This window comes from Xenopus laevis, chromosome 4S (assembly GCF_017654675.1).
Source record: "Xenopus laevis strain J_2021 chromosome 4S, Xenopus_laevis_v10.1, whole genome shotgun sequence".
NCBI lineage: Eukaryota > Metazoa > Chordata > Amphibia > Anura > Pipidae > Xenopus > Xenopus laevis.
In genome coordinates, this window is record NC_054378.1 from 23,670,237 (window position 1) to 23,691,713 (window position 21,477).

Sequence of the window (21,477 nt, forward strand, 5' to 3'; positions counted from 1 at the left end):
CAATGCCACTCTGTGACAGCTGTGGAGGAGCCGTTTTTCCAATTGCTAGTTATTAGGCGCCTGGCATGAAATAGAGCTTTAGCTACAAGCCTCCTTTAGGGTGCTATCACCCGTCCTTTAACCGCTATGTTTAGTAGGCATAGTCCCGGCTGGGCTGGCAGAGCTGAGTTTGAAACCTTTGAAAGGTGAGTTAGGATTTCTTTCCAGTAACCTTGTAGCTCTGGGCATTGCCATACTGTGTGCAACAGATTGACTTTTAGAGCCCCACATCTAAGACATGTTGGTGATATACTGGGGTACATCTTATTTAACTTCTCTCTGGTGAGCTATGCCCTGTGAACCATATATAATTGTAGTATTTTGTCTCTATAACTAATGGATATATGTGTAGGAGCCTGTATTGCCTCAGCCCATTGGGTGTCTGTTATATACCCCAGGTCATTTTCCCACTCCTCACTACTCTTAATGATGTTGCTGGCTGTATAGGATTTTACTAACCTCCTATACAGGTTGGATAACACACCTTTCTGCTTAGGTTTCACCAGATTCTCCAGGAGTAGTGATGGAGCTAACCTGATAGGTTTGCTTCTGTCCCGTTATTTTATTGCACTCCTGACTTGCATATACACCAGCCATTGTGAGCTTGGCAAGTTATATTGTGCCTTGAGCTCAGTATATGTTTTTGGGGAGTCATCCACCCATATATCCGATATAGCTGTAATCCCTAGGATAATCCAACAGTTTGGAGGTTGAATTTTTTCGATTTTGGGGAATTGCGCATTGTGCCATAGAGGAGTTTGTGGGACCATGTGGGAGAAGTTAATTTCTGAATGAGCCTTTCGCAGCACTCTCAGTTGAGTGGTGAGGATTAGGTTTGCATCTTTTGTCTTAGCTCCAATAACTGCATCCCACGGGAAGTTTGGGGTTTTTTCCACTACATCCATAATTTATACAGCGGGGGGTAGCGGGTTGGTTGTAGTATTCACCTACCTAAATGTGTAAGTTGAGCTGCCAAGAAATAGTATAACATATTAGGCAGGGCTAATCCTCCTTCATTTTTAAGTCTCATAAGCATCTGGAGACTTAGCCTAGGCCTGAACTGTCCCATATAAAGCTTCTCAGTGTTGTGTTAATTGTCACGAAAGTTTTAGCTGAGACCCATACCGGGGAATGCCACAATGGATAAAGCAGTTTAGGCATGACAAACATTTTTTATCGGCTGTATCTTTCCTACCGGCCCCAGTGGTAAGCTTTTCCAAATTTAAATTTTTTCTATTAACCAGCTGATTTCATTGTCTACATTGTGTTTGAGGTATTGTCTAAGGTCCTTTGTTACCTCACCCCTAGGTAGGTGAATTTGTCCACAACCTGCAGCCTACAGATAGCTGGTACCCAGTCAGGTCCAGGGGGGTCTAGTAGGAACAACACCGATTTGGAAGGGCTAACTTTCAGGCCAGATATTTCCCCAAAGTTTTGGGTTATTTCCAGCAGTGCTGTTAGAGATGGCCCCCTATCTCCTTGGTACACAAGAGTATCATCCGCATAGAGTTGGATCTTTTCCTCTAAGCCTCGGATATTGAAACCCACTATGCTAGTTTCTTGCCTAACTGCTTGGGCGAATGGGGGACAGAGGAGAGCCCTGTCTGGTCCCCCTCGCAATCTTAAAAGGGGTTGTCAAGTTAAGGTTCACTCTCAACGAGGCTTGGGGGAGTGGTAAAGTAGTTGAACCATTTTTTGATAGATTGGGCCTATGCCAAAATGAGTGAGAGTTTTCCATAAATATGGCCACTCGACGGTGTCAAAGGCTTTAGCTTTATCCAGGGATGCTATAGCCCTTTGACCCCAGGTTATCATGGTTGGCTGTGAGATTCAGGAATAGTATTGAGTGCTACTGTTTTGCCTGGAATAAATCCGGTTTGGTCAGGGTTCATTAGCATGGTGATTACTTTACTAAGTCGCTTGGCAGGTATTTTGGCCAGAATTTTGACATGTGCTGTGAGGAGGGAGATGGGTCTATATGACTCACATAGCTTCTGGTCCTTTCCTGACTTTGGCAGCAAGGCTATCGCTGCTTCATACATTGAGCCCGGCAACCTCCCCTCTGCCAGTGCTGCGTTAAAGGTCTCCAGGAGATGTGGTGACAATTTCAGCTAATTTGATCTTTTCATCCAGAAAAACCCTATATTGGGGAGTCAGTTTAGGGGTGTTCAAACCGTGTAGAAAGGTGTCAATCTCAGAAAGCGGTTTTTGCGGCTTCGAGGAGCAAAGGTCTTTATAGCATTGCACCAGTGTTTGTTTAATTCCCTCAACATGAGTGATGGTATTGCCTGACATGTCCTGCAGCGCCAAAATTGCAGGTGGGGATGAATTCTGTTTTGCTAAGTGAGCCAGCATTTTCCAGCTCTTTCCCCTTGTTCATATATTTGGGCCTTAGTAAACAACTGGTGCCTTTGTGCCTTTTGGGTCATATACTGATTGTACTCTTGCTGTTTTAATATTAAGAGTATTAAGGTTATTCCCTGTAGGGTGGAGGGCAACTTGCCTTTCTGCTGCCACTATTGCATTTTCTAGACTACTTTGATATGCATAGCCTTGCAGATATCTCTGCCCCTAGATGGCCTCTTATAAAGGCATCCCAGACTGTGAGGGCGTCTGCGGACCCAACATTAATGTTAAAGAAGTCGTGTATAGTAGCATCTAGTGTGGTTTCATTGTCTAATATTTTTAGCCAGACCGTTTCCAAAGACCATCTTGGCTTTCGAACCACACACTCCCAATTGGAGCACTATTTCTAATGGTGCATGGTCAGAAATCCCCCTGGGGAGATACTGCGCTTTTGTTATTAATGGCAAGGTTGGGCTGTCCACCAGGGCAGAGTTGATTTTAGTTTTAGGGTGAAGATGCCTCCAAGCTTCTACCAGTCCCAACCCTTCTAGGATTCGCTGAAGGCCTTTGTCACCCCTGTGCACCGTTTAATCTGGCTTTACCATTTTGTCCATGTCTACATTTAGAAGTGCATTTTAATCTTCCATTGCAATTACCTTCGCATGTGGATATCTGGCCATACTCTGCGTTAGCTTAATTAGGCAATCCTCCTTAAATGGGGGAGGGATATACAGGTATATATATTCTCAAGGATTAGTTCCACATTATTGATGAAGCAATGTATGAAAATATACCTTCTCTTAATATCCATCTCAATACTTTCCATCACAAAAGGGACTGTTTTATGGATTAGAGTGGAAACACCTGAGAAATAACAGGAGTGGGTAGAGTGGTAAGCCCAGCCCATCCACGGCTTTTTTAATGCTAAGGTTTTTCCTCCCACCAAGTGGCTTTCTTGCAGGAAAACTATCTTAACATTCTTTTGCTTCAGATAGTCCAGGACCAGCCTCCATTTAATGGGGTATTTGAGACCCCTCACATTCCAACTTATTGCTATCATACCCATTGTCCCTTGGTGTGATATAACAGTAACATATGACAAGTATAATTGAAGGGAAAAAAAACACATCTTGAGCAATAACTCAATAACCCAACTGGGGTTGCCATGGCCCCAAGGATGCCATGGTAGGATATTACTGTAGTGCCGGAATGTTATTCGCCTCCATCCAGTCGTTCGCCTCCTGTGGGAACACAAAAAAATGCGCTGCTCCATTCATTACCTCTTTATAGGTAAATCCCTTCACCTTCTTGCAATCACTGAAACATGGCTCTCCCCCTCAGACACTGCTTCACCTGCTGCCCTCTGCTATGGAGGCTTCTCACTTACTCACACTCCTAGACCGGATGGCCGTCATGGCGGTGGGGTGGGATTTCTTCTCTCCCCCAAATGTAGGTTTCAAAATCTAACTACACCGACTTCTCTCTCCTTCACTTCTTTTGAAGTCCACAGCATACGTTTGTTTTCTCCAATCTCTCTGCGTGTTGCTGTCATATATCGCCCCCCAGGTCCTTACTCCACCTTCTTGGATCACTTTGCTGCCTGGCTTCCATACTTTCTCTCCAGTGAGACACCTGCTCTCATTTTATGGGACTTCAACATTGACAACTCTGCTTCTGCTGCCACCTTTAAACTTCTCTCTCTAACAGCTTCTTTTGGTCTCTCTCAGTGGACCGACTCACCTACCCACATCGAGGGTCATGCTCTTGACCTTATATTCTGCCACTCATGCTGCCCATCCAACTTAATTAACTCTCCCTACCCTCTGTCTGACCATCATCTACTCTCCTTTCAGATACTGCTTTCACCTGCACCTTCACAACCATCTCTCTCTACCCACACGTACAGAAACCTTAATGCCTTTGAACCACAACAATTATCAACAGTATCAGCACAATCCATATCTCATATTAATACTCTCTCCTGTCCCAATATGGCAGCTTCTCTCTACAACGATGCCCTTTCAACAGCACTTGACTCCCTTGCACCTTCTACCACCCGTCACAGCCGGCCAGCTAAACCCCAACCCTGGCACACTAGTGTAACACGGTACCTCAGAAGATGTAGTAGATCAGCTGAGTGACGGTGGAGAAAGTCACGAACTGATCCTGACTTCATCCACTTCAAAGTCATGCTTTCCTGCTATAACCGAGCTCTATCATTAGCCAAAGAACAATACTTCTCTTATCTAATATCTACTATGTCCTCCAAACCACAGCAGCTGTTTGCCACATTTAACTCACTCCTATGCCCCCCTCCACCTCCTCCACCTATTAATGTTACCGCCCAAGACCTTGCTCATTTCTTTAATGAAAAAATCGATCTCATTAGGCTGAGCATACCGTCCGACAACAATCTCAGACCAACGTGCAGTCCACTCACATCTACTTTGCACTCCTTCACCCCTGCAACTCTAGATGAAGTTAGCAAACTTCTAGCCAGCTCAAAACCCACCACCTGCTCCCTTGACCCCATACCCTCTCGCCTTCTCCACCCAATCTCTGATACACTCTCTCCTGCACTTACCCACCTATTCAATCTTTCACTCTCTACTGGTACATTTCCATCATTATACAAACAAGCACTAATCACTCCTATCCTCAAAAAACCTTCCCTTGATCCCAGCTGTCCCACTAACTATCGACCGGTCTCCCTTCTTCCATTCGCATCCAAATTACTAGAAAGGCTTGTTTACAAACGCCTGATCCAGCATCTCACTCACAACTCCCTCCTCGACCCCTTGCAATCTGGCTTCCGCCCATCACACTCGACTGAAACTGCACTCACCAAAGTAACCAATGATCTTCTATTGGCAAAGTCTAAAGGTCATTATTCCATTCTAATCCTTCTAGATCTCTCTGCAGCCTTTGACACAGTTGACCACACACTCCTCCTTTACATTGTACACTCATCTGGCATTCGGGACACTGCTCTTTCATGGTTTACATCTTATCTGTCTGACCGTTCCTTTAAAGTTTCCTTCTCAAACTCTACTTCTACTACTTTCCCACTCTCTGTCGGAGTTCCTCAAGGCTCTGTTCTTGGCCCCCTGCTATTCTCGCTCTATACAACTTCACTAGGAAAACTCATTCAGTCATTTGGACTTCAGTATCACCTTTATGCTGATGACACCCAACTCTACTTGTCTACTCCTGATCTTTCTAATTCTGTCCTTTCCCAAGTCACAGACTGTCTCTCTGCTGTCTCCTCCTGGATGTCACAGCGCCACCTGAAACTGAACCTTTCTAAAACAGAACTCATTATATTTCCTCCAAGATCTTCCCCTGTCCCTCAGATATCACTCACCGTAAACAACACCACCTTTCATTCCACCACACAGGCACGCTGCCTAGGAGTCATCTTAGACTCTCATCTGTCTTTTTCACCACACATTCAAACACTTGCAAAATCTTGCCGTATTCAACTGCGCAACATTGCTCGTATGCGACCCTATCTCAGTTCAGAATCAACTAAAACACTGATTCAGTCTCTCATCATCTCCCGCCTTGATTACTGCAACTTACTCCTCACAGGTATTCCAACAAGTCACCTTTCACAACTCCAATCTATTCTAAACGCGGCCGCTGGACTCATTCATCTAGCTCGCCGCTCAACATCAGCTGCTCCCATATGTATGTCCCTTCACTGGCTCCCAATCTCTTCTAGAATCAAATTCAAATTACTTACACTCACATTCAAGGCCCTTAATCATGAAACCCCTCCCTATATTTCATCTCTAATCTCCAAATACACTCCTTCACGAAACCTACGCTCTGCTTCTGATCTTCGCCTCACTTCTCCTCTGGTCACTTCTGCCCATTCTCGTCTACAAGACTTCTCTCGGGCTTCTGCTTTTCTCTGGAACTCTCTGCCACAGCTGTCAGACTTTCTCCTACCTTCCAAACTTTCAAGCGCTCCTTAAAGACCCATCTGTTTAAAGAGGCCTATTCCATGTACCTTAATTAATCATTGCTGTATCAAAAATGACAAAGTGTTTATACAATCATAATGTCTCAATTGTACCCTAACCTTTTAGTTTGTAAACCCTATTGTACTCTGTAATCCTTGTCTGTTATCCACCATTTATTCCGTTTGCTATAACTGCAGTAAAGCACTGCGTATCTTGACAGCGCTATATAAATAAATGATGATGATGATTCTTAATCTCGCAGGGTATAACATAGCCTAGATCAGGGGTCAGCAACCTTTACTATCAAAAGAGCCATTTTGCACCCCTCGTCCACTAAAGAAAAATAGTCTGGAGCCGCAAAACATAACACAGTTTATAGACTTTTAATAGTTTTAGCCTTTATTTAATTTTAACTGTTACAACATCAGAATACAACAAACAAAAGTGCAGTGTGCATGTGTAGGCCTACTTTAAAATAAATTAAACACTGAATAGCCCTATTAAATGCTAGTCTTCTCATCTGTTCAATGTGACTTCTGTTTCTGAAGCTCCATGCTGATCTTCCCTCTCTTGTCTTGAGTGTGTGACCGCTGTAAGGACCATGATGAATCATCTTGCTGCGGCTCGGTCTTGCCTGTCATTCCTGGGACGTCTATACAGTCCTCACACCTGCTGCTGGTGCACCTAGACGACATCAGGCCCGGACTAGCAATCTGTGGGTTCTGGCAAATGCCAGAGGGGCTGCTATAAGGTGCCATAGAAAGTCAGTATTTTGTGGGCTGAAATGCCATGGCCTATTTTAATTCTCAGTCCGGACCTGGACGACATGACAGGCAAAGGTGCAAGACAGAGACGCAGCAAGCAGGATGAAGAGCCGCATGAGGCTCCGGAGCCACGGGTTGCCTACCCCTTGCCTAGATCATCTTTGCGGACCGTAGACTCTTCTTCTCCTCCAGAAATTTGGCCCTCTGCTTCTGTACCTCTGCAGAATAATCAGCATAGATTGAGCTGGTTGCTCCTTGATGCTTTAAGGCCGCCTGGTTACTTGCCAAGGAGAGGACGGTGTCTCTGGCGATTATGAGCCTGGCAATGAACGGCCGAGGGGGTGCCCCCGGTGGCGCAGGTCTTGTTGGGATCAGGTGTGCTCTTTCTACAGCAAAGGTGGAGGAACGGTTCGCCCGGTCAAAGGTTACAGCCAGCCAGTCCTCTATGAAGTGCTCCAGCTTGTCTCCTTCCGTTCTGTTCGGAAAGCCCACAAACCGCAGATTGTTGCGGCACAGCCAATTTTCTAAGTCGTCCGCCTTAGAAATGCTGTTTGTGGCCATACGTTGTAGTTCCTGGATGCGCTGTGGTAGTGGGCCGCATGTATCCTCCAGGTCTCCTATGCGCTGCTCAGCTGCGGCGGTACGCTCCCTCGGCTTTTGTCGATCCTGTTTAATTACAGACATGTCGAGTTTTTATTTCATCAGTCTTAGCACTTATTAAGCTAGTGCATGTTTCCTTTGACTCCCTGATCTCCTGCAGTATCTCCTGCAACGTGGGTTCAGATGCCTGTTGTGGGGAGGGAGGAGAGGGAGGCCTGCTAGCAGAGTTGCGGTCGCCATCTTTATTTTCCTCAAGTGCAAATTTATCCAGCCGCCCTGCTGCAGAGGAGGCCCGTTTCTGGTCTTGTATTCTGCCCCATAAGGATTTTCTGAGGTTGCCGCTGCAGGTGCAGCTGCAGCCGTTGTAGCAATGTTAAGTGCCCTGTAAAAACAGAATTGTAGCGGCCCTGAGAGAGGAGCTCTACTCCATGCGTCTGTTCACATTGAGCATTTGATCATTTCTTTATTATTTTGATAATTTTAGCTTTCAAATCGGGATCACTGACCCCATATAAAACAAATGCTCTGTAAGGTGACAAATGTATTGTTATTGCTACTTTTTATTACTCATCTTTCTAATCAGGCTTCTTCTATTCATATTCCAGGTTCTTTTACAAATCACTGCATGGTTGCTTGGGTAATGTGGATCCTGGCAATCAGATTGCTGAAATTACAAACTGAAGAGCTGCTTAATAAAAAACTAACTTAAAACCACAAATAATAAAAAATGAAAACCAATGCAAATTGTCTCTGAATATCACTCTCTACATCATACCAAAACTTACAACTTCAAGTTCTTCATGGTCTCACACATTCAGTAGTTTGGCTATTAGTGGCCCAGGGGGAGCCCACAGGGGGATTACTTTGTAGGGACTCTGTGTTCCCTTTCAATGGAAAAAGTGCTTGAGAGTTGTACTACACCAAAAGTGTCCTTAAAGGAACAGTAACACCAAAAAAAATGAAAGTGTTTTAATGAAAATAGAATGTACTGTTGCCCTACACTGGTAAAACTGCTGTGTTTGCTCCAGAAACACGACTATAGTTCATATAAACAAGCTGCTGTGTAGCATTGTCGGAAATTTAAAAAAGGCTATATGACACAGGTTAAATAATGGATAACAGATACCATTATGTTCTACAGAGCTTATCTGCTGTGTAACTTCAGCCTTTTCTCCTTTGAATGGCTGCCCCCATGATCCGTTATCTGGAAACCCAAAACCCATTATCCATAAAGCTCCGGATTACAGAAATGCTGTCTCCCATAGACTCCATTGGAATCAATTAATCCACATTTTAAAATTAATTCATTTTTCTCTGTATTAAAACAGCACCTTGTACTTGAACCAAACTAAGATATAATTAATCATTATTGGAAGCAGAACCAGCCTATTGGGTTTATTTGGGGACACATTTACTAAGCTCGAGTGATGGATTCAAAGTAAAAAAAATGTTGAATTTCAAAGTCTTTTTTTTTTGGATACTTCGACCATCGAATAGGCTATTACAACCTTCGACTACGACTTCGATTCGAACGATTCAAACTAAAAATCGTTTGACTATTTGACCATTCGATAGTCGAAGTACTGTCTCTTTAAAAAAAACTTTGACTACATATTTCGCCACTTTAAACCTACCGAGCTACAATGTTAGCCTATTTGGGAACTTCCCCATCAGTTTTCTAAGGTTTTTTTGATCGAAGGAAAATCCTTCGATCGATCGATTAAAATCCTTCGAATAGTTCGATTGATCGATTTTTCCTTAGATCGTTCGATCGTAGGATTTGCGGTAAATCCTACGAATTCACATTCGAGGGTCGAATTTGAGGGTTTATTAACCCTCAATATTCCACCCTTAGAAAAATGAAATTTCCTATCATACTTACCGTAAATTTCTTTTCCTGGCCACTTATCATGTCAGCAATACTATGGGTATTCGCCCCGCCCCCATATCCCAGTTAGCATTGTCCCTCCCCCAAAGAAAACGATAAAGGACCCAACCCCTCCTCACTTACTTGTCTCATAATTTAGTCAACAGAGGGTGGGTTTGCTGACATGATAAGTGGCCAGGAAAAGAAATTTACGGTAAGTATGATAGGAAATTTCATTTTTCCTGGCCACTTCATGTCAGCAATACTATGGGTTATACCCAAGCAATGACAACCAAACAAGAGGGAGGGCATAAATAGCTTTTAATTAACAGAAAAAGACCGCAGAACTGCGGAAGCAAAATTATGTTGAGAAGGTTTCTTAACATTCAAACGATAGAATTTAAAGAAGGTTCGAGCAGATGACCAAACTGCTGTCTCACAAATTGCCGATTCTGAAACCTCCGCTTCTGCTGCCCAGGAGGTAGCCACAGCCCTAGTTGAATGAGCTTTTAGCCCTGCTGGTGCCTGCTTGCCTTGAAGATTGTAAGATTTTTGTATCAAGATCACAATCCATCTAGCAATTGTAGACTTCGCTGGTTGTTCCCCTTTTCGAGGACCTGCCGGTATCACAAACAGACTTCCAGACTTTCTCAAAGACTGAGTCATAGCCAAATAATGTCTCAGCATCCTCACCGGATCTAGCTTCTGGAGCTTCGAGGAAAGGTTGGGCTCCTCCGGTATGATAGGGATTATTATGTCCTGTGCAAGGTGAAATGTGGAAACCACCTTGGGTAGAAATGAGTCTGGAGGCTTTAAAATTACTTTATCCGGCCAAAAGGAAATGTTTTGCTCTTCTACAGACAGAGCATGTAGGAGACTGACTCTCGCTGCTGAAACTATTGCCACCAAGAATAAAGTCTTTAGGGTCACCAACCATAAGGACGCCTCTTGCAAAGGCTCGAATGGAGGTTCACAAAGGGCTTTTAGCACCGTTGGTAGATCCCAAGCAGGAGATAAAGTCCTTTTTGGAGGACAAATCTTTAATGTGGCTGAGAAGAAACGCTTTACTAACGGATCTTCTGCCCATCTTATCCCAGTCATAGCTGAAAGTGCTGCTACATGAACTTTTAGAGTTCTGTATTGCAAACCTTTGCTCAATCCTTCCTGCAGGAATTCTAAAACCTGAGGTAAAGGTGGTGGAAAACAGGAATTAGCCTTCTCCAATTGCCATAGGAGAAATCTTTCCCAAATCTTATAATATGTGGTAGACGTATTACTTTTTCTTGCCCTAAGCAATGTAGCCACCACTGCTTCAGAGAGCCCCAAAGCTACAAGCCTTTTGCGCTCAATCTCCATGCCATCAATGAGAGCGAGTGTGGGTCTGGATGTGCCACTGGTCCCTGGGTCAGTAGATTCTCCCTCATAGGAATCGGCCACGGGTCTGCTACTGCCAGTCTTCTGAGCAGAGGAAACCATGGGCGACGAGGCCAATAAGGGGCCACGAGGATGAGCTCCGCTTCCTCCTGAATCACCTTCAGTAGGACTTGAAGGAGGAGAGGGATTGGTGGGAACACATAGGCTAGACGGAACGACCAGGGCTGAAGGAGTGCATCTGTCCCCTGAGCTAGAGGGCTGAAATATCTTGCATAGAATATCGGCAGTTGAGCATTGTCCGGAGAGGCCATGAGGTCCACTTCCGGAAGACCCCACTTCTCTACTAGCCGGTGGAAAATGTCTGGATGCAGCTTCCACTCGTGTTTTGACAAAGTCATACGACTGAGAAAGTCCGCTTTCTGATTGAGAATCCCTGGAACATGAACTGCTGTCAGATTCTCCAGATTCTGCTCCGCCCAGCTCAGGATTGGACATACTGCTTTCCATAGTAGCAAACTTTTTGTTCCTCCCTGTTTCCTTATATAGGACACTGCTGAGGAATTGTCTCCCTTGACCTTTACCGCCATTCCTTTTATATCTGGAGCAAAGGCCTGCAGTGCTTGAAACACTGCTCTTAGCTCTAACACATTTGCGTGCACTTTCAATGGAGACTTCCAGATTCCTTGGGCCACACTGCTCTCCAGGAGAGCTCCCCAACCTTGGGAGGAGGCATCTGTTGTTATTATCCTCCAATTTATTGGAGCAAGGGGAAAACCCCTGGACAAATTTGAAGGGTTCATCCACCATTGAAGGCCGACCTTGAGTTCGGGAGAAAGAGGAATTAACTGATTCCAATTGATTTCCCATCGATTCCAATGGGTCAGGAAATAACGTTGTGCCTCCCTCATATGGAATCTGGCCCATTTGGTCATTGGAATGGAGGCTGCCATCAAGCCTAGGAGAGACATAAATCGTCTCGCTGAGACCTCCCCTTGGAGACAGAAAACTTCCATTTCTTTCACCATGCGCTCTATCTTCTGTTGTGGCAATTGAACCACATTGTCTACTGTGTTGAATAGAGCCCCCAGGTAAATTAGGGATTGAGATGGCTGCAACTGACTTTTTTCCCAGTTGATTAGCCACCCGTGAGATTGAAGAAAAGAAATTGCAATCTCTCTGTGTAACAAAAGGACTTCTGGAGACCTTGCGGATAGGAGGATATCGTCCAAGTAATGCCAGACCGTCAGGCCCTGTTTCCTTAGCTCTGCGACCAGGGTGATGAGTACCTTGGTAAACGTTCTTGGAGATGTTGAGAGACCAAAGGGAAGGGCCCGAAACTGAAAATGCCTGTGTCCAACCGCAAAGCGTAGAAAACGCTGATGCTGATCTGCTATCGGAAGATGAAGGTATGCATCTTTCAAATCGATCGACAAGAGCCAGTCTCCTGCCTGGACTGCCGCAATAATGGTGTTTATCGACTCCATTTTGAATTTTTGAAGATGCACCAAGGAATTCAGTTTCTTCAAATCCAGCACTGGCCTCCACCCTCCCGAAGCCTTCTTCACTAGAAAGAGCAGGGAATAAATGCCTTTTTCCCTTTCTTCCTGAGGCACTGGCACCACTACCTCCTGGTCCAACATGATTTGGACATACTCTTCGAGGGCTTTTTTCTTTTCTTGACCTCGAGGCATAGGGGAAACCAAAAAAAAATTCAGAGTTGGAACCGACAAAAATTCTATGCGGTAACCTCTTTTCAATAAGTCCAGTACCCACTGGTCTGAAATTGACTGCTTCCAGACCTCGTAAAACCTTGAAAGTCTTGCCCCTACTCGAGCATCCATTACTCCATGATCGTCAGGAGGATTTTTAGAAGTTGGGGACAGTTTGATTCTGTTCCCCCTGATAACTGCGGAGTGACCCCCTCTCCAAGACGACTGTCTTGAACTGCCTCTGCCAAAGTATCTATAGTTACTGGCATAACCTCTAGCTCTTCCTGAGCCTCGAAAAAAAAAACCTTTAAAGGGTTGAGCCTTCAATTTTTTCCTTTCTTGCGGCAGGAAAGTACTCTTCCCACCTGTCGCTTTTTCTATGACCTCTTGTAATTTAGGACCAAAAAGATTTTCCCCAACATAAGGTAGGTTACAGAGACTTAGCTTAGAAGCCGCATCTGCACCCCAAGATCTGAGCCACAATGCTCTTCTTGCCGACACTGACACAGCCATCGACCTGGAAGCCAACCGCGTCAAATCCACTGCTGCTTCCGACATAAATGCCACTGCCATCTTTAATTCTGATAATCCAGCACTAATGTCAGCTGTATCCGTACCTTCAGCAATCGCTTTATCCAAACTGTCGATCCACAAGGAGACTGCCTTTGCCACTGAAACCAGAGCTACTGCCGGCTTACATGAGGCTCCTGCCACTTGATATGCCTTACGAAGCTCCGTCTCCACTCTTTTATCCATGGGATCTCTTAGTACTGACGAATCATCAATTGGCAAAATTGTCTTCTTTGCCAAATGAATCACAGGTGAATCCACTGCTGGGGCTGTATCCCAGTTCTTGGTATCCTGTTCTTTAAATGGATATAATTTTGCAAATCTCGTAGTCATAGACGCAAAAGAGACCTTTTTAGCTGCTTTTCCCCATTCTGCCGAGATTAATTCTGCCACTTCCGGAAAAAGAGGAAAAAATTGTTTTGGCTTTGAAGAAGATGGGAGCACCTTAGACTTCTGGGCGTCCGCTTCCTCTTCTACTCCAAGATTAATTTTATTGCTTTAATTAACGGAGGGATTAAGGTCAAATCAAATGATGAAGATTCCGTCTCCTCTTCTTCCTCCTCAGAAAACAACTCCGACATCGGTTCTAGACTTTCCTCTCCTGAGAAATCAGAGGAGTCAGACTCCTCCCTGGACACTGAAGCCCCTTGGCCTGAAGGGATTTCACTAACAGGCGTATCCTGTAGTAGAAGGCCAAAGCATGATTTACAAAATTTCTTCCCCGGCAAAGGAGCGTCAAAGCAGCCTGCACAAACTTGAGAAGAAGAGCCAAGCTTCCTTCTTTTCCTCTGTAAGGACTCCATAAGGCAAGCTGAAGAGACAACAACAACAAAAAAAAAAAAAAAACAATTGAAAATGAAAGTGTTAAAAAAAAAACACTGCTAAGAGAAAACTAAGAGGGACATACCAAGCAACAAGGGCAGCTGTAACTGAGGCTGTGAGATCACCAGTACACTTCAGTCCCTCCTGGTGTGCTACAAGCAATACAGGAGAAAAAACAATGAGAATTGAGTTTTTACAAACCTGACCTTTCTGTAAGACAGGCATCTAATTACCTGACTGGAACAGAAAAACTGAAGTATCCACTTCCAAATGTATGCACTTTCCAGCATACCAAAATGGCGACTTCTTTTAAAAAGCTGAAAAATGCCAGAAAAAACGTGCGTGCGACAAAACGCGCGCGCGCGACAAAACGTGCGCGCGACAATACGCGTGTGCGCGCGACCATACGCACGCGCGCGAAAAAACGTGCACTCGAAAAACATGCACCTTAGGAAGTATGTTTGGTAAAAAAAACACCTGGGATCCCACACACCAGTAGCGACTTTTCAAATCACTAACCTGGAGCAGCCTGTAATAAGGAATTGGATTCCTGCTGAGGGGGCTTCATGCGACAGTTTCACTGAATGAATAGCCCTCAGAAATCGCCAACCTTTCTGAAGAGTTGGATCTGATCAAAAACTGCCGCCAAGATGTCCCATGCTAACTAGAATGAAGACTAAGCAAAAAAGACAAGTAAGTGAGGAGGGGTTGGGTCCTTTATCGTTTTCTTTGGGGGAGGGACAATGCTAACTGGGATATGGGGGCGGGGCGAATACCCATAGTATTGCTGACATGAAGTGGCCAGGAAAATGTGCCCCTTAGTGTTTACATGATTTTCTAGTAGACTAAAGATCTGAAGATCCAAATTATGGAAAGACCCATTTTTCAGAACACCCCAGGTTCCAGGCATACTGGGTAAGAGGGCCCATAAATGTACTAATAAAGTGCCATATTCCACTCTCTTGTGTGCTTTATCCCAAGCACTAATTCCCATGACTGCTTTTTTAAGAACTCTTGCCTTGTTCAAGGCCAGGGTGAAAACTCCTTTATAAACAGGGTGAGTTATTTCCCAAGTGACCAAAATCCTATTTATTTTCTTTGGACCCTGCCCTATCAACAGTGGGTGTGTGTGTACTGATCGGGCACCTCTGCATAATCATTTGTCCTTCACTTTTCACAGGATAAGGGATTCCAGGGGACTCTTAGGACGTTTGCGCATTTGACGCCTGCATCAAGGTGCCTTTTGGCCCCCGGAATTTGCTTGATGTTCACCCCCAATGTTCTCTTATACTGTGTCTATGCAGGTAATTACACAAGTACACACAACAAAGCAGATGTAATTTATTGCTTGCTTTTCTTCTGTTAGCATAAAGTGCATACAAATTAAAAAGAGAGCACAAAAGAAACTGTACATTTTGTAGGAAGTCTGCCCCAACTCCAGTGCCCAGAAGGCAAATATAGGGGAAATATGATGCCTCTGATTAAGGGATTGAGTCCAGAAACTCGTAATGCTCGAGATCCCTGTGGGGTCTGTAATAAACCTGTCTTATCCTTGAATAGAGTGCCGTCTTTCCTTTGGTTTGGTGTGTGACAAGTGGTGGGGACGCTGCAGCCAGAGCACCCAGCAAGGAATACACGGAGCAGTGCAGGAGGGGTAAGCTGGGAGCAGTCCAATTGGTGTATTCGTTGTTTAAATATAGGGGAAACCCATATTCATTTTATTCTGTTCCCACCCCCCTATACTCCTGTAAGGATAGCGAACAGTGATTCCAAGGGTTGTATCTCCTGCAACAGAAAGACATTAAGACATTAATTTGGTTCCTCCAAACTGGGCCTCTCAAATAAATGGCCTTCACCAGACAGCAGGGCTAAGTGTATTTACATGTAAATCATGTAGTCACATGCCATAAGAATCACAGTAACAGACCTACAGTAGTGACATTGGTAGAACAGTTGCTAAACAGGCTAAATGGTTGGCTTGGCACAGTTCTTTCATGTAAACAGCAATACTTAGTTGTCGGTGTTTACGGTTTTCTTTTTTTTTTCTTTGTATAGGTTCTTCTGTCAAATAAGAGGGGCTGAAAACTTGATGTCCCTTTTCTACTAACTAAAACCTGCCTAACTGCTTGGTGATGAAGACGATGAGCCCACCTGAAGCCTCTCCAATTCACCTTAGAGGAGGAGATAAATCCCTTCTTGACATTAAAGGTGGCAATTTGACCATTCTCTGAATTGATTTTTTATTTACAGTTATTTTCTCCCTTGCTAAAAAGGTATCCAACCCCTTTTTAAAGTTATTTAGGGGCAGATTTATCAAGGGTCGAAGTGGATTCGAGGGAATTTTTGAGGTTCAAAAAGTTTGAATTTCAAAGTAATTTTTTGGATACTTTGACCATCGAATAGGCTACTTCGAATCGAAGTAAAATTGTTCGACCATTCGATAATTGAAGTACTGTCTCTTAAATACTTTGCCAAATTAAAGCTGCCGAAGTGCTATGTTAGCCTATGGGGACCTTCTAGAGCATTTTTCTATGTTTTTTTAAAGTCAAAGTAAAATCATTTGATTCGAAAGATTTAATCTTTCAATCGAACGATTTTAATCTTTCAATCGAACGGTTCAGCACTCTTCCCCTTTTCTTCCTCAGATTACATTATGTGTTATTACTACCCCCCCCCCCATTGTCACCTCTGGCTTTGAATCAAGACCTACTCTGCTCAGGTGCAACCTGGGCCTTTACGTGGGAATTGGGCGCACAGCATTCTGATTAAAATGTTACAATCCAAGAATGCTGTTCTTTTGGTATCAGCACTAGAATCCATGACAGCCACTCAATATTAAAAGAACTGAATCTCAACATATATTCAGATGTCATCGAAAGTCTTCAGGAATTTTCCTGTATGAGCAACAGCAAGAAGGACCATCCTTCGTCATCATGACCTGGAGGTGGGCATTAAAAATACTGTTTCTATTTTTGCAGATGATACTAAACTGTGCAGAACTATAGGTTCCATGCAGGATGCTGCCAGTTTGCAGAGTGATTTGTCTATGTTGGGAAACTGGGCAGCAAACTGGAAAATGAGGTTCAATGTTGATCAATGCAAGGTTATGCACTTTGGCAAAAATAACATAAATACAGGTTATACACTAAACAGCAGAGTGTTGGGAGTTTCCTTAAATAAGAAGGATCTAGGGGTTTTTGTAGATAAGTTGTCTAATTCTGGGCAGTGTCATTCTGTGGCCACTAAAGCAAATAAAGTTCTGTCTTGCATAAAAAAGGGCATTAACTCATCTGGCGTATGCAGTGCCGTTTTGGACTCCAGTCCTTAAGGCGGATATAAATGAGCTGGAGAGAGTGCAGAGACGTGCAACTAAACTGGTTAGCGGGATGGAAGACTTAAATTATGAGGGTAGACTGTCAAGGTTGGGGTTGTCAAGGTTTTCTCCGGAAAAAGGGTGCTTGTGAGGGGGACATGATTACACTTTACAAGTACATTAGAGGACATTATAGACAAATAGCGGGGGACCTTTTTACCCATAAAGAGGATAACCGCAATAGAAGCCACCCCTTCCGACTAGAAGAAAAGAGCTTTTATTTGAGGCAACGTAGGTTGTTCTTTACAGTGAGGACAGATTATTAAAGCCTTTTGTATAATCAGAAGCCTTTTGGTTCAAGAATCCAAGACAAACATAATTATATCTTACATCAAAGCACCCTATATATCTCAGAAACCACTGAAAAAAATGATTGTCAAAAGTTTCCAGGTGAGCACTCTGGGTACATTTACAAGTTTATATTTGGGTTTATATTCCCTTTAAAGATGCAATCACAAAGATTCTAATGTCTTGTTTGGCTGCAGGGTTCCTTTATCTGAGCCCATACCCAAGTTCATTCCTGCTTTTAAGTGCCCAGCCTGGGGTCCCAGATAGCTCCCCAAATGTCCTATTTTCTTGGCAGCAAAAACATTTTGAGCCTGAAAGACTCCCTCTCATATAACCCATATAGTGGCCTTTATATTAGTTCCAGCTGGGGTGGCCACACAGATGTCTGTTTAATTAGAGATTTATATCAGGTGTTTAAAAGCAGAAGGGGTTTCACCACCTGATTTTGTGTTAATTTCAAAACGTTCCTTCTCCTGCATAGGGCTTCTGGGAGTTGCAGTAGCCTGTTGGATGCAGGGGGGCTTCCAGCTCAGCAAGATATGATTTATTAAATATCTGGATCCTTACATTATCCCATTCCCAAGCAAGTTAGACAGAATCTAAGCCCTAGTGGCTGAGGGATTAAATCTGCATCATATGGATAAATGGAAACTCAGGCTGTCATGCTATGTTTCTGTGCCCTGTCTGAATCATTTCTCACCAATGAACAATTTCAACCAGGCTTCTGCGGATACAGAATTGACGCATCATCCCAAGCTGAAGATGGAAAGAAGAAATAATGGGATATGTAGTAAAGTGTCTTCCACAAAACAACCACCAGAGGTCACTCGGAGGAAAGGTATTTATTGTGTTTAATCCTAGATGTTATTAAGAGAAGCCTACAGAAAATGAATGCAGCTTTGCAGTGAATGATTCAAATTCTGCACAGCTTCTGGGATATTCAGATGTTTATTCAAACACGCCTGTGTCCCTACCAATTCTTTCTCTAGTCGGCCCTCCTGTCAGTGCAGACGTATGGGTTATGTCCAGGTTCACCTCTGGAGGCAGGACAGAAGAATTGGTCTCTTGGCCCCTCCCTCAGGATATATAGGCTGGCTCCACCTCTGTTCCTCAGTTCTTTTGTCCTGCCTTGGAGGTGAAGGATAGAAATCTCACTACTACTTTTTTATTTTATTTCTTTTACAGATGGAGGCATGTAGTGCTGTCTCCCAACATTTGTCTGTTCCCTCCTTGCTGGCATGTGCAGCAAGTGGAATATTGATCACACATCCTAAGGATATATTCAGGCAATATATCAACACTATACCTGTTCGCTCCTTGTTAGCATATTGCAGCAAGTGGAATCAGTAGGCCACAGGCCATCGGGCTTTGTTTGGCTATCTCCTCACTGGTATGCCTATCTATCTTTGCTGGCAGTTTGCAGCAAGTGAAATCAGGAGACCACATTCTCTGATTGTCTCCTCCTTAGTCTGCCTATCCCTCCTTGCTGTCACTTCCAGCAAGTGGAATGGCGCTGCTTCAATCAGCGCCCTGACCAGGTATGCGTTGTAGCTATAATCCCTGCTCGTGTCTTACTTGGCAGATCGCATGGTGCCTTTTCCCTAAGGGCGCGCCCTCCACAGCGACCCAGGCCATTCTGGGGATACCGCCTCTAAGAATAAGCTATTGAAACTGTGCTATACTGGTGAGTCCTTGTTCGGCCCTGACCTCAAGCAAATCATTACGGAAGTCACAGGTGGGAAGAGTACTTTCCTTCCACCAGGAAAAAGAGGGCGCATGGATCAACCCAACAGATCCACCAATAGGCGGACATGGTCCACTCCTACCCGCAATTTTCGTTCCTTTCGCTCACCTAACTTTCGTAACACCGGCTCAGACCAAGGTGCAAGGCGTAATAAGACGCAGTGGCAACAACCGGGTAGGCACAGGAAGCCTACCACCACTAAACCCACCTCTACTTGACTGCCCCCACCTCGACCCAGCATCCAAAGTAGGAGGTCGATTGTCAAACTTCCTGTCATGCTGGGAAACTCACGTCCTAGACAATTGGGTTCTGCAAATTATCCAGAATGGCTACAGAATTCATTTTACCAAATTGCCTCCAAGAAAATTCGTTCCATCCGTGGTGCCTCCACACAAACGACAAGCCTTACAACAAGCCGTCCTGGACCTACAACAATCACAAGTTATCAAGGGATTCTATTCCAATCTCTTCCTGGTCTCAAAAAAAGAGGGATCCTTCCGGCCAGTACTGAACCTCAAGAGGTTAAATCAGTTCATTCACAACCAAAAATTCAAAATGGAGTCGATCAGGTCGGCCATAGCTTTCATGGAACCCGACTGTTTCCTGACATCGATCGACCTCCAGGATGCGTACCTCCATGTTCCCATCCACCCCAGTTCTCAACCCTTTCTCCGTTTTGCAGTCAACGACCAACACTTCCAGTTTGTGGCTCTCCCATTCGGACTTTGTACAGCTCCAAGAGTGTTTACCAAGGTGCTTGCACCATTGATCGCTCACCTGAGAACAATGGGGATTCACGTGTTACCATATCTGGACGATCTCCTACTCACAGCTACGACTCAGGAGCAATCTGTCAGGGACACGGAGATCACCCTGCAAACTCTTTCACAACACGGTTGGTTGATAAACCACCGAAAAAGCTCACTTCTTCCTTCCCAGAGCATAACCTTTTTGGGTCTACAATTCGAATTCCAACACCAGACGGTACAACTTCCCGAGGACAAGATCAACAATCTTGTCAACAATACCTCCAAACTTCTACAACAAACCACAGTGACGGCCGGCGATTGCCTTCAGCTCTTAGGGTTCATGGTATCCGCTCTCGAAGCAGTTCTGTTCGCAAGATTTCATCTGCGTCCTCTACAACGCAATTTTTTACAATGCTGGAACAAAAATCATCAGGATCTTCAGCAAACCATTCCCATCTCTCCTCACACCAGAAGCAGCCTTTCTTGGTGGACCAACAGAATGCACCTACAATCGGGCAAGAGTTGGGCTCCAGTCAAGTGGGAAGTGGTGACAACCGATGCCAGCCTGTTCGGCTGGGGAGCTGTTTATCGCGAACACACTCTACAAGGTCGCTGGGACCCCCAAGAGTCCCAACTACCAATCAATGTACTGGAACTTCGAGCAATTGTGTTGGCCCTTCAGGGCTGGTCCAGCCTCCTCCGTGCGCACCCAGTCAGGATTCAGTCAGACAATGCCACGGCAGTAGCCTACGTCAACAAGCAAGGGGGAACCCGCAGCAAACAAGCGATGCTGGAGGCTACCAAAATCCTGACATGGGCCGAACTCCATGTTCCGACCATCTCAGCGGTGTTTATTCCAGGAGTCCTCAATTGGGAAGCCGACTTCCTCAGCAGACAAACACTGGACCAGGGGGAATGGAGTTTACATCCCGAGGTATTCTCCCAAATCACCAACAAGTGGGGGGTACCAGACATCGACATTCTGGCATCCCGACACAATTTCAAAGTTCCATGTTATTGCTCCAGAACCAAAGATCCCAGGGCAGCGTTTACAGATGCGTTAGTGATTCCCTGGAACTTTCACAAGGTCTATGCTTTCCCACCGCTTCCGATTCTACCCAGAATCATTGCCAAAATCAAACAGGAAGGGTCGACCACTATCCTCATTGCTCCGGACTGGGCCAACAGACTGTGGTACTCAGATCTGATCAGCATGTTCATTTCCAGACCCTGGAGACTGCCCATGCAGTCTGACCTTCTCCTG

General features: G+C 44.6%; 1 protein-coding gene across 13 annotated transcripts in view; it reads left to right on the forward strand.

The window, feature by feature from the left end:
- The window catches only part of LOC108702811 (phosphatidylinositol glycan anchor biosynthesis class U protein), a 149,474-nt gene extending 133,190 nt beyond the window's left edge, over positions 1-16,284 (forward strand). For all 13 annotated transcript variants that reach the window (XR_005960850.1, XR_005960846.1, XR_005960849.1 and 10 more), the window contains 3 exons: positions 15,240-15,363; positions 15,620-15,713; positions 16,115-16,284. The gene's annotated coding sequence lies outside the window, so the exon portion shown is untranslated. The remainder of the gene's footprint in view (positions 1-15,239; positions 15,364-15,619; positions 15,714-16,114) is intronic.
- The last annotated feature ends 5,193 nt before the right edge of the window (positions 16,285-21,477 follow it).